Raw genomic sequence first — 15,141 nt, forward strand, 5'->3', positions numbered from 1 at the left:
AATATTATAATGATAACAATAGTAAATTAAATCACATGAGTGTACAATGACAAGTTTTAATCTATATAGTGAATTGAGTACGTGATTATCATACTAAGGATTGGCTTGTTAGTTGGGTAAATATTTTGGATAGCAATTGTTTTTCTTATGTTGGGAACCTAAAAGATGAAGTTGAATTTATCTACAATAATCCTAAGATATGCATCAGTGGAGACAACAATTGGAAAAGACAATGTAGATTAGATCTCATGCATGTCATGGAATAATATTCGACCAATCTAATAACCCAAACAAAATTTTCGTGAATTTATGATATGCGAGAATGCGTCTGTGTTGAAACCAAATTACCAAAATTTATAGGTAAGTAACAAACCATGACGGTTTTAAAATGACACTAAAGGAACATTTGATGGTGGTTCTTAACCGTCATCAAATGAAAATAATATGCAATTGTTTTGGCCTGTATTTTGGATTGCTTTTAAGAGAGCTTCAACTTTTTACGGAAGTAAACTTAGATGCTTTATGGGTATGATAAAGTTGATTATGAATTAATATTTTAAAAAACACTTATTAAACACATGTTGATTCTCACAATTATTAAATTCAGTCACATGAGAATTGAACAAGTCGTTAACATACTTGAGTGATTTTAGTAAAATAAAATAGAAAGAAGAAAGAAAATAAACCCAAAACGTGGCTAAGAAAATAAACCCAAAACGTGGCTTTTCGAAACTTTGAAAATATCGTCTAGAAACTTCACAAACAAAATGTCCATATTATGTTGTTAGTTTTATTGTGAAAGCTCCTTAGCAAAAAGATTTCTAACAAATCCTGTGTTTTATTTTTCTCTGAAACGAAAATATTATTTTTAGCTTCTATGCCAAAATTTTACTTTAGTTTCAATTGAGAAAGAAATTCTATAAAAAAAAAAAATGAAGTAATAGATGACGATGGGCAAACACACAGCCAAAATGGTGTCAATTAGTTCTTGTAATCTATTTTTTGGAGCTTGTGCTCTCATACTTCTTGGATAACATAGTACAATTTATCAAGCAGATGCTAAAAATATTTTTGTAATAGACGGAGGCGATCCTATTCTAGAAAATGAAACGAGTGACAATAATATCAAGCATCCAAAAAGGCACATCCATTTCTCACTAGGGAAGCCCAAGAGAATACTTGACTTAGCTCCACCTTTCAGCCTGGGAATACTATCGAAATAAGAATGCGTTCCTTCGTCTGGACTGAGTCAAAGAACTTCAGATAATCCACCTCCCCCATCGCTTGTCCCATCCATCATTTTACATAATGAATCTTGGATCAACTTCGGAATATTATTAAAAGGTGTGCGAAGTCATAAATTTCAATTTGCCCACTCCAACTTGCTAAAATAAATAAATAATAATATAATTGAAAAGTTGTACACTCAAAGTGATTCATTAATGTTATCATTATATTCTTAACATATATAGGAGTTATATTTTTTCAACAATCAAATGAATTTTTTATTTTCATTATCAACTATATATGTTATTCAAAATTTAGAAAAAGTTATCACGATATAAATATCTTGAAGAAAAAATGATTTTAGTAATTTATTTTATTAAATATATAATCATTCAACAATGATTCATTAAGAAAGCCAGAAAAATTCCAAGGCATTACAATTGAAAAATATGATACTAAAATACATTCATTTATTGTGATTTATTACCTTTATTTCTTTATTCTTAATAGATGAAGAAACCATAATTATTTCGTCATAGCCTAAGAATTATAAAATATTAAAAGGAGATACAATTAAAATAGATAAAAATTACGATTATTGAAATTACTCCTTTCACAGTATTTTTTTTTTCATAAACTTGTAGACCTCGTTTTTCATATTGGTTAAATCGAAGGAGGCTGACTTAAAATATATCGTCACAATAATTGTAATAAAAGCAGTAACAAGAACTCTAAATTGAGGTGTATTGCGACAACAGGGCTGATGACATACTCATAATGGCACTCGTCCATTTGCAGTAGATGGTGGAACAGGTGTTTGAGGATATATGACAAAATTAAATTTAGATTCTTTCTTTAAAATAATAGAAGGAGAATGAGGTGGAGGCGGTGGATACTCTGAAGGTTCTTTACTTGGCCCAGATGGAGGAATATGCATGCCTTTTGATAATATTCCAAAGTTGATCCTAGATTCCTTATGTAAAATGACGGGTGGGAAATGTGGTGAGGGAGGTGGATTGTCTGAAGTTCTTTGACTCGGTCCAGACGGAGGAATCCGTCCCTCTTTTGATAGTATTCCCAAGCTGAAAGGTGGAGCTACGTAGTCTTGATCGACTATAACAACATTTCTAACATCTGCTTGATAGATTGTATAATGCATCCCAAGGAGTATGAGAGCATAAGCTCCGAAAAACACATTTGAAGGATTAAGCAACATCATTTTTGTTGTATGTTTGCCCATCTTCTTCTATTGCTTCCTCTTTATATAGAATTTTTTTTCAACTGAAATGAAGGTAACATTTTGGCGTAAAAGTTAAAAATAACATTTTTAATTTTAGAGAAACAACAAAAACACGGAATTTGTTAGAAATCTTGTTAGTAAAAAGCTTTACAATAAAACCAACAACTAAAAATTGGCATTTTATTTTTGAAGTTTCTAAATGATGTTTTCTTTTCTGTTTTCCATTATTTTTTATTAAAAAAATCAAATATGTTAACTACTTGTTGAATGCTTGTATGATTAAATTTAATAAGTGTGAGAATCAACGTATGTTTAAAAGGTGGTTTTTAATGCATTCATTCATAATCAACTTTATCAAACCCATAAGGCGACTAACTTTTTTTCATAATCAATTCTAGTACTCTTAAAAATGATCTAAAATGAAGCCTAAAACAATTCTATTATATTTACATTTGATGACAATTTAAAATAGTCATTAAATGTGTGTTTTGAATACATTTTAAAATTGTCATAGTTTATCACTTATCTGTAAATTTTGGCAATTTTCTTTAACCGTAGGAGTGTTTTTTCCAAACTATCATAATTTTGCCATTAGGCATAAATTAGAGCTTCAAGTAAAAAGAAGAGGTGTTGCAGTCATTGAGGACCCGAGAGAAAAACATTAAGACACTACTTGTGGGTCCTAAATGCACAAAATGCAATTAAAAATCATTTGAGTTATTTATTACTTATTCAAACTATTTTTGTATTTACTTATTAAAATTGTTATATTTAAAAATTAATACATAAAATTAAAATTAAAATGTATAATTTAAAAAACAAAATAATAATTATCTTAAATCATACACATCTAATTTAAATTTTTAATTTGGGAAAACACATAATTTTGATATACATACATTAAAATTGTTATTTTTTAAACAGTTATCAGATTTAACCAGAACATATTTTTAAAATTTATTTTAAAATTCTAGGTTTATTACAGTTAAAGCAAAGGAACTATACTTTCTCCCGAGGAGGGGTTTCTACTTCTTCTAATTGTTCTGGTTGCTAAAACCATGGTTCTGGTCTTTTCTCTTAGTTTCCTTGGACTTTTGGTCAAGATTTATCACATTAGAGGCGGATTTCCCAAGAACAATGTTCACCTCCTCCCTTTAGTCCTGCTTCCGAGCTTCCTCCTCAATCCTCAAGCGGGTGATTAGACTTTCCAAGGAAAACTCATTAGTCTTGTGTCTTAAGATGTTCTTAAAATCCTTCCACAAGAGGGCAGTTCGTCAATAATAATTAGCAATTTAGAATTGCTCGTTTAGGAGCATACCTTCACTTATTATTTCATGGACTATCTTTTGTAGTTCGTGGGACTGGGCTTGCACAGATTTGTCATCTGTCATTTGGAACTTAAGGTAATGGTTGATGGCATACTTTTTTTACCTGGCCTCCTCGATATTGTACTTCTTTTATAGTGTTGGGATTGGTGTCCTAAATCTTCTGGTAGTCTCGTAATTTGTAAACATTCTGTAAACATATTGTTATTAATAAAATAAGTTTTGTTTTATAAGCATTTACTAAGATTCGTAAACTAAGATCTGTGGTTATTTTATGTAACTTAAGCATGTATGTGGAGACATACAAGTAGATCATGCCTTAAGTAATAACCTAAATGGTCGGTACTAGATGGATAAAGGAGGAATATCTTATCCTGGTGACACTATGGATATGGCCCGCTTTGTAGATGTTACAAGTGTTGTAAAGTGCTACAACTGGTCTGATCCTGACGAGTGGGAGTATTCTATACAAAGAGTTTGTATAAGACCAGACCACAAAATGATTAGTCTCTTTATATAACGTCGTTGATAATTGAGACTTACATTTTACTAGAATGACCATAGGTGACATGACCTTAATCCTGAGTGAGTTGGAAACTCCTACTCATGAGAGCAGTCCTTTGATTTGTATAGGTGAGAATCACCAGATTGCCAACTCAACAAACCTACCATTTTGAGGATTCGTCTGATTGGGGAGCTGGGAACTCAACTACACAAGACGGGATTCACTCATTCCCTAAAGCAGGGGTAAGTAGATAAATTGCTCTCTTAAGAGCTGATTCCGAGTCTTGAACATAGTGGCCACACCCTCTCTTGGGAAAAGAGGACTCAGTCATAATGGGACTATGACTTATTGTTCATTAGAGGAATCAGGAGTTAGATGTGACTACAGAGGCAAAACGGTAAATTGGTCCAACTATACTTACGAGCGATTTGTGAAGGGTCATCACACTGTTGATTGGTTATATGGACACAGAAATATATTTGTAGTGTGAAGAGTGCAACTGTCAGTCTTTAGTAGAGTGTCTGATAGTTAACAGATGGTGGATCTCGTGACTAAAGGGTTTAGTTAGTCATTCACATATCGTTTGAGCTTCAAGCTACAGGTCCATAAGGTCTTCTTGATAGGTCAATGGGTTCAAGTTGAGAATCAAATTTTGGGTTAGTTCGAAATGTTCAAATTAACAAGATGAAATTTTATTATATATGATATAATTAAATTAATTCAATTATATATGATATAATTGATATGATGTATTTGATACATTATATGATTTGAGGAATTAATATAAATATGATTTATAGTAAATGCCATAAAATAGAAAAATAACTATGGTTTATATGTTGCATATGATGCAATATTAAAACTATATGTTATAAATATAATATGATAAGTTAGTTATGATATTTATTTATAATATATTAATTATGTGATAATTATCTTTTTCTCAATAACCTGCTTGAGTGGGAGGTTATTTGCGGTTTATGATAATTGTGAGATAAAAAGAAAAATAGTTTTCCAAAATCAAATGATTCATCATTTGAATCGTTCTCACAAAAATATCACTATCAAGTAAAAGAGTTTTACTAAACGATCAAATATCGAGTTTACTATACGATAGTTACTCGTTACCACACGATCGATTAGTAAGTTTATACGATAGGCTTCTTCTTCTACACGGTCAAGTATCAAGTCTATATGATAGACTTCCTTCTTCTATCGCATACTCGATCGTTTACTTCCTTCATTCTTCTATCCAAAGTCATACAGAGCCAACAACTCCTGGATTCTCACACCGAGAAGACCAAGGTAAATCTTATGGTGGTGTTTTTGTTCTGTTCGAGGATCGAGGATTGAGTTGTACTCGATTGTGATCGAGGTTCATCCAGTTGCTCGTTGAGTTCGAGTTCTGATCATTGCATTTGAGTTCGTACTGTTGGACATGTTGCTGAACGATCGAGGGATACTAGAAGAAAGGGTTCTTCAAAGGTATTGCATACTCTATCCCTTGTTTGTTCTAAAAAGAAGCATGTTGTAATTTACTCGTTATGCATAATCTGTTCTTCTTGACTATAAATGTTTGTGTTATTTCTCAATGGCATTTGGAACGATCCACTTCCGCTCACTGGTTCTCTATTTAGAGTTCCTTCATGCAGGACATCTCAAACTTCCATTATTGTCTTTATTGAGCTGTAGTAATCATACAGATCATTAGTCAAACTATTTAATATGAAATTTTTACATAGAAAATCTTTTTCTTCCCAATCAGCAGCTTCTTTGATTTGTTGTTCAATAGGATCTTCTTTTGGGACATTTGGCTTCTCCATAGTGCAAACGTCGACAACCTTCTTAACTGTGAGAAAAAACGACATCTTTTACTTCCACCATTTGTAGTTTGCTCCTTTGAATCGAAATAGACGGTTGATGTCGAAGGTCATAATTTCGTTCTGATTTGAAAGGGCTGTCACAGTAGCAGCAGATGGATCGTCTTAAACTTTTTGGAACCGGCTACTCTTTGATGGACAGGATTTGACGGTAGCAAATAGTCATAAACGACAGTCGTCAAGTAAATATAACCTGCAAAACATAAACTTGTTACAGACTAAGTCGTGGATCTCGCTCTCTTTAAACGTTTAGCAGCTTTATTAAAGTGTGCAAGCATTTCTACAAAATTTCCGCGTCATCTCCAGGATAAAACAACCCAGAATAGATGATATTGTCTCAATCGGAGTAAGAACGTGACCGATCGAAAACTCACACCCTTTAAACTTACTTGCTCGAAAAATGAGAATAGAAGAAAGAAAGGGGACAAGAGAGAATATAGAGAATTGAGTTGTGTTTAAATGTCAAAAAGGTTTGCCTTTTATAGGCCTTGAGGGCCAACAGAAGACAATGCAAAGAATGCATGGCCAATGAATATGTAATTACGTAAAACACACGAAGCCACTGAACGTGCAGGCGCCCGCAAAACACGTGGAAGACTTGACTGGCGCTTCTGCTCGCGACATGTGGAGCTATTGAATGAAGAATTAAATAAATAAATAAATAAATAATAGTAATAGTAATAGTAATAATTTTTCTTTTTTAAAAAAAAATAATAACTTACAAATGCCATGCTCGATTATACGAGCTTGCATGTGTGTAGGATGTCCACCATATTTGCATTTGCCTATTTCCTCACTCCCTCTAAAACATGGGTACCCTTCGACGGACAGGATTTGACGGTAGCAAACAGTCATAAACGACAGTCATCAAGAAAATATAACCTGCAAAACAGAAACTCGTTCCAGGCTGAGTTGTGGATCTCGCTCTCTTTAAATGTTTTGCGACTTTACTAAAGTGTGCAAGCATTTCTACAGAATTGCCACGTCATCTCCAGGATAAAACAACCCAGAATAGATGATATTGTCTCAATCGGAGTAAGAACGTGACCTATCGAAAACTCACACCCTTTAAACTTACTTGCTCGAAAAACGAGAGTGGAAGAAAAAAAGGGCACAAGAGAGAATATAGAGAATTGAGTTGTGTCTAAATGCCAAAAGGTTTGCCTTTTATAGGCCTCGAGGGCTAACAAAAGACGATGCAAAGAACACATGGCCAGTGAATATGTAGTTACATAAAACGATTTAATTTCATTTGGGGATTTTTTATAATTAAAAAAAAAAATTAGTTTTGGCATTGACTCACTGATCAAAGCATGGGAGTTGGTGTAATTATTTGTTTTTCTATTTTATTTTTTGGACTAGAGTCATTTGTTAGGTTGGGTAATTCTCCTTTGGCAAGTTTTTTTTTTTTAGGTACGAAGCCACTGAACGTGCAGGTGCCCGCAAAACACGTGGAAGACTTGATTGGCGCTTCTACTCGCGACATGTGGAGCTATTGAATGAAGAACTAAATAAATAAATAATAATAATAATGATAATAATAATAATATTTTTTCTTTTTTAAAAAAAATAATAATAACTCACAAATACCATGCTCGATTATACGAGCATGCATGTGTGTAAGATGTCCACCATATTTGTATTTGCCTATTTCCTCATTCCCTCTAAAACATGGGTACCCTTCAACGGATAGGATTTGACTGTAACAAACATCACAAACAACAGTCGTCAAGTAAATATAACATGCAAAACAGAAACTTGTTATAGGCTGAGTCGTGGATCTCGCTCTCTTTAAAACATTTCGCGGATCTACTAAAGTGTGCAAGCATTTCTACAGAATTGCCACATCATCTCCAGGATAAAAACAACCCAGAATAGATGATATTGTCCCGATCGGAGTAAGACTGTGACCGATCGAAAACTCACATCCTTTAAACTGACTTGCTCGAAAAACGAGACTGGAAGAAAGAAAGGGGACAAGAGAGAATATAGAGAATTGAGTTGTGTCTAAATGCCAAGAGGTTTTCCTTTTATAGGCCTCAAGGGCCAATAGAAGACGATGCAAAGAACGCATGGTCAATGAATATGTAGTTGCATAAAACACACGAAGCCACTGAACGTGCAAGCGCCTTTTCCATCTGGTCGTCTATCTGAGGATGGTAGCTAAAGGAAATGTTCAGCGTAGATCCCAATATCTTGAACAATTTTGTCCAAAAGATCCCAGTGAATCTCCCATCCCGATCACTAACAATGCTCACGGGGACGTCCCATAATTTCACAATGTGCTTGAAGAACAGTTGGGTAGTCATTACAGTTGTACACATCTTCGGCGTTAAGATAAATGTGTCATATTTTGAGAATCGGTCGATGATAACAAGGATCGATTCGAACTCTCCAACCTTGGAAAAATGGGTGATGAAGTCGAGGGACACACTCTCCCATGGTCTAGAGGGCACAGGTAGGGGCTCCAACAGACCCACTAATTTCGCCCTTTTGACCTTATCTTGTTGGCAAACAAGGCAAGTCTTGATAAATTGCACGTCGTCTCAAAGGCTCGACCAATAGTAACCTTATTTTAAGAGGGCATAAGTTCTCTGCCAACTGTTATGTCCTACCCATGGTATGTCATGACACTCTTTCATCAGCGATCTTCGTAACTCTCCAAATCTGGGAATGTAGAGGTGATTGCCCTTGGTGTACAGTAGGTCATCTTCCACCCAAAATTTTCGTGTCTTCCCGTCTTTGGCCAACTGCATAATGGCATGCGCCGATGTGTCATTTGACAAGTGTGTCTTAACAGTTTCTCGCACTGTTCTATTCAACGTACTTGCTTTCAGGTGTGTGAACATGCACATGGCCACATGTTCACTCTTCCGGCTAAGAACATCGGCCACTTGGTTGCAGTTCTCTGGTCTATGCTCAAATTGGAAATCAAATTCTACTAAACACTCCTACCACTGTGCCTGCTTTGACGATAACTTCGGCTGGTTAAAAAAGTGGCAGATGGAACTGTTGTCGGTCTTGACTACGAATTTGGCTCCTAAGAGATACTGTCTCCAGGCCTTCAAACAGTGAACTATTGCCAACATCTCCTTCTCAAGGGCAGCATACCTCTGCTCTGCATCATTCAATTTCCTACTCTCATATGAGACGGGGTGTCCATCTTGAAGGAGAACACCACCCAAAAGTCAGAAGCATCAATTTTCAACTTCAAACGGTTTTGTCACGTCGGCAATTTCGAGGACCGATCTTTTGATCATAACTTTCTTCAAGCCCTCGAAGGTAGCTTGACATTTGGGAGTCCAACTCCATTGGTTATCTTTCTTCAACAGCTCGGTCAATGGCCCTGCTCTTCTCGAGAATCCTTCTACGAACCGCCTATAGTAGTTGGCTAGTCCGAGGAAGGATCGTAATTCCGTCACGGATGTCGACACCTTCCAGTCCTTAATAGCGGACATCTTACCCTCTTCCATACCAATCCGACCACATTCAATCACGTGGCCGAGGAAATTTATGCGCTCTTGAGCAAAGGAGCACTTCTCTCTCTTTACGTACAGCTGGTTTTTTCTCAGTTCTTCGAAGACTAGTTGGAAGTGGTGTTGGTGGTCTTCCATCGAGGAACTATAGACCACGATGTTGTCTAGATATACTACGACAAATTTTTCGAGGTATTCATGAAACACCTGGTTCATCAGAGTACGAAGGTTGTCGGAGCATTGGTGAGGCCAAAGGGCATCACAAGGAATTTGAAGGCTCCATACCTTGTGATGCAGGTCGTCTTAGGTTCATCTCCTTCAGCAATTCAGACCTGATAATACCCCGAACGTAGGTCCAGTTTCAAGAAGTATCTGGCACCATGGAGCCGATCAAATAAGTCTGTGATGATAGGAATGGGGTACTTATTGCGAACTGTGAGCTTGTTCAAAGTCCGACAATCGATGCATAACCGAAGGCTTCCGTCTTTCTTCTTTTGAAATAACATTGAGGCTCTGTATGGGGTCTTTGCTCTAATAAACCCTGCATCTAACAGCTCATCTAACTGCTTCCAGAGTTCAGCCAACTCTAGCAGGGCCATACGATATGCATTCTTGGTGAGCGGTTTCGCCCCCAGTAACAACTCGATTTCATGAACGATCCCGGGCATGGCATCACGATACTCTTCCAAGACAAATAGAATGTCTCGGGGAACTTCCTCTTCTGTGGCCTCGACTGACTCAATCGGAATGGCCATGAACGTGGGTTCATCATGGGCAAGGCCTCTTTTCAGTTGGAGAGCTGAGATTATCCTCACCCCGTTCGGTTGTTTGATACTGGCTTAAACCACGGTGGGTGTAGATCTGGAAATTACTAGGCATTTGGCGAGGGGCGTCGGTATAACTTTGTGTTCGAGTAGGAATTCCATCCCCACCACCACATCAAAGTCGTCCATCTTGACAATTACAAAGTCAGCAAGGCCTTTCCAGTCCCCTAACTTCACTGGTGTTCTCTTCGCTATCCCCGTAATCGGCAGGGCCGCAGAATTCACAGCTTGCATCTTCCTCGCATCTCTTCTCTGGTTGACCCGAGCGTCCACATACATAAGTCCCATTTCCAATGGCTCCTTCACCTTTCCCATTTTCCTTTGGAGCGCAGATAAGAATTTCAACGCCCCCATCCTAGGGTTTTCACTCTCTACAGCCGGCACAATTCTCGGTTCGCCCTTTTCAACCTTGTCTTCTAAGCTAGAGGCCAATGTGGCTTGGAAGGCATTGAAAGCAGTTCGATTCGGACACTCACCCGCTCTGTGTGGCCCTCTACATATGAAACAAGATAGAGGGCAATTGTAGTTGTTATGCTATTGTGGCGGGCCCCGCCAAATGTTCCCTGATCTCGACTGGGAGGGCTTACGGTCTCCCCCGGTGTTCTTGTCTCCTCCCCCAGGTCTAGGAGGGCTGGAATGACTATTTCTGTTCCCACCATTCGAGGAAGTTAGTTGTTTCCTTACGTCTTGAGAGTCAGTGCTAAGGTCATATAACCATTCCGCTGCTACATAGGCGGAGGGGAGATCTTGAACTCTCTGTTCATATAACTTTGACTTTGCCTATGGTTTCAGCCCTTCAATAAAACAAAAGACTTTGTCTTTCTCGAACATGTCACATATGTCCAACATGAGCCCCGCGAATTACTTTACATAGTCCCTGATGTTGCCTGTTTGTCTCAACTCTCGGAGTTTTCGTCGAGCCAAGATCTCGACATTCTCAAGAAAGAACTATGAACGAAGTTCTTGTTTCAACTTATCCTAGGTATCTATCGTGCATTGTCCTTCTTGTATGTCCGCAAATCGTGATCTCTACCATAGCTTTGCATCTTCAGCTAGATGCATGGTCGCTAATGTGACTTCTGACTCCTCTGTCACAGTGTTTGTCGCCTTGAAGTATTACTCAAGGTCGAAGATGAAGTTCTCTAGAGTCTTCGCTTCCCGCACCCCACAGAAAGGTTTCGGTTCCGGGATTTTTATTCTGTTCACTGGCATTGCTCCCCCAGATGGGACCTGGTTTCCTACCGCTCGAATGGTGAGATTCATGCTTGCACTCACATCAGCAATCTCGGCTCTGACGACATCAAAGGACGATGGAAAATCTTCAGACAGATCAGTTACCATCTGAATTATTGCTTTCTGGGAGCCGTCCAACTCTTCGACGCACTCCTCTATGTGGGCAACAGAGCTCGATGAGCTATCACCGCGTTCAAAACTGTCGGATCGTGCAGCTTTTGTCTCTAGAGTCTCCACCCTCATAATTAGTTCTCTGACGGGTAACCCGTCTAGGCGGCCAACTACAGCATCAATTCCATCGGCTTTCTCGGCAACTTCTTGCAACCGAGTCTATAAGAAACGGATACTGACAGGGGTTTCTCTCAAGTAGAGCATTTGCTCTTCCATCTCTACCAGCCTGTCCACATGGGACTTATTCAAGTTCTTTGTATCCTTCTATGAGCCGACTTGGCTCTAATACCAACTGTCACAATCACCCTTTCGGAAGCTTCTCTTAGCGATTGTGCAGCACTTGTTTCCGCTCACGAACAAGTCAGCCAACCCGAACACGGACCGCCGATGGCACACCAAGTGCCTCTCGCAACCTCCACCCAAGTTTTAGGGAAAACGGTTTTAGAAAATGGGTTTGCAGAAAAAAGTTTTCGTAAGCATATTTGAGTATGTGAGTAAAGAAAGAAAGATTTTATAGACTAGAAAGCAATGAGCAACAACAACGGTTTTATAGAGTACTACTCCAAGTATGGGGAAGTGATGATTAGTCTTATCCCCATATAATGCATTCTGAATAAAAAGCCAACTAACACCCTTGCATATGCAAAAGGGCAAGCAGTCACTTACAACAAAAATACAAGGAAAGCAAGCTAACTAAACTAATACAATACATGACATGAAAGCATGATAAAAGGGGTTGGATCAAGCATGCGGCCATGGGCAACAGGCCCTAGACAAGAATGACCATGACAACTGGCACCCTCTGCTCGCGACACGTGGAGCTGTTGAATGAAGAATTAAATAAATAATAATAATAATAATTTTTCTTTTTTAAAAAAAATAATAACTCACAAATCCCATGCTCGATTATACAAGCATGCATGTATGTAGGATGTCCACCATATTTGTATTTGCCTATTTCCTCACTCTCTCTAAAACATGGGTACCCTTCGACGGACAAGATTTGACAGTAGCAAACAGTCACAAAAGATAGTCGTCAAGTAAATATAACCTACAAAACAGAAACTCGTTACAGGCTGAGTCGTAGATCTCGCTCTCTTTAAGACGTTCTGCGGCTCTACTAAAGTGTACAAGCATTTCTACATAATTGCCACATCATCTCCAAGATAAAACAACCCAGAATAGATGATATTGTCTCGATCGGAGTAACATCGTGACCGATCGAAAACTCACCCCCTTTAAACTGGCTTGCTCGAAAAACGAGAATGGAAGAAAGAAAGGGGACGAGAGAGAATATGGAGAATTGAGTTGTATCTAAATGCCAAAAGGCTTTTCTTTTATAGGCCTCGAGGGCCAACAGAAGATGATGCAAAGAACGCACGGCCATTGAATGTGTAGTTGTGTAAAACGCACGAAGCCACTAAACGTACAAGCGCCCGCGAAACATATGGAAGACTCTACTAGCACCCTCTGCTCGTGACACATGGAGCTATTGAATGAAGAATTAAATAAATAATAATAATAATAATTTTTCTTTTTAAAAAAAATAATAAATCACAAATGTCATGCTTGATTATACGAGCATGCATGTGTAGGATGTCCATCATATTTGCATTTATCTATTTCCTCACTCCCTCTAAAACATGGGTATCCTTTGGGGCCCAAACCCATAACCCAAGGTAGAAGTATAAGAAGGAGACTCCTCTTTCAAAATTAAACAACGTAAGATTCTCGACCAAAGATTTTTTTGCATTTTCTTTTAAAACATTAATTTTCACCAACAGCAACAATAGAGCAATTCCTCTGAATTCAGTGCCAAATTTGCAATCGCCCAAGACATAAAGCAATTAAAAAGGGTGGAGACTTGAAAAGGGAATAGCATTTTTATTTTTATTTTTCAATAAACATGTTTATAATTTATAACAACGGTATATGTAACCAAATATTTATAATTTACAATCAAGGAATATTTGATTATTGATGCATATTCGTCGATGATGTTTGGTAGCGAGGCTAAACATTTTTTTGCAAAGGTTGTATACGATAATTTTATAATTCCATACCATATATATATATATGATTATCATTCCATACCATATATATATATTTCATATATGTACCATGGTATTTTCATTTTTTTTCATTCATTTTTTACATTAATATATACACATATGCAAATGTTCGCTATAGTCATATATATGTCAGGTATTTTCTGTGTATGTCTGTATGAACATATAGAAAAATGTACTTAAAAGATAATTAAAATTTACACAATGAAATTATCCTAGTAGTATTTTTATAGTTGAAAATAAATTTAGCATCATTATGATATTTTTATACGATATATTGTTTCCATCACATTGTCATTAATGATAGAATTGGCAATATATTACCCTATATAAAATTTCCCTTATTTTCATCATAAACCAACATTCATTGAAGACGAACTTGAAAAAACCTCAATTAATTTAGGCATAAAATCTCGATTAAAGAACCATAAGTTTGAATCCTCCCACCCTACTCGTTAAACTATAAAAATAAATAAAGTAAATAAATAAATGCTTTAAGATGTGAAAAAAATTTGATTGACACTCGTAGTTTTTTATGTATAATTTAGTACAGAACGAGTAGATCGAAATACAATGAACCCAAATAAGAAATTCAAGAAAATAAATAACTTTTCCTACCATGCACAAAAATTGACATCATCTGATAGGCAAAAGTATACACTATAGCAATCGTTGCGTTTAATGAAAAATAACCCAATAATGACATAGATGAAGTTCAACTAAAAAATAAATTCTTTGAAAAAGAGTATGAAAATAATCTTAAGAGGAAGGAGGAGAGACCTTGAAATTAAATATAATGGACCCAAATATTAAAGTAATTATTTGAAATGAATCAAATTTAAGATATTTCCAATAAAGTGATATCTATAAGGTACATAAAGGAAGCAGTGAGCAATGAAGGGAGGGAATAACCAATCAAGTGAGAAAGAAGAAAGCAAAAATGGAGTCTAAAAGTAAGAAAGTATTGTTTGGAATCTTTGTTGTTCATTTTGTTCTTAGAGGGGAATTTACCACCATCCAAACAGAGGCAAGAAATTTGGCACAAGTCCATGGAAATAATGTTGAATTAAACATTCCTCAGCTTCTACAGAGTAAGTTAACTTTGGAGTTTATCCAAAGGGCTTTCCGTACCTCCACCTCAATACATAATTCTTCACCTCCTCCATCCAATAATATTAACCTCAGAATTTA

Source organism: Benincasa hispida, chromosome 3 (genome assembly GCF_027475165.1).
Source record: "Benincasa hispida cultivar pf3 chromosome 3, pf3_genome.v1.1, whole genome shotgun sequence".
NCBI lineage: Eukaryota > Viridiplantae > Streptophyta > Magnoliopsida > Cucurbitales > Cucurbitaceae > Benincasa > Benincasa hispida.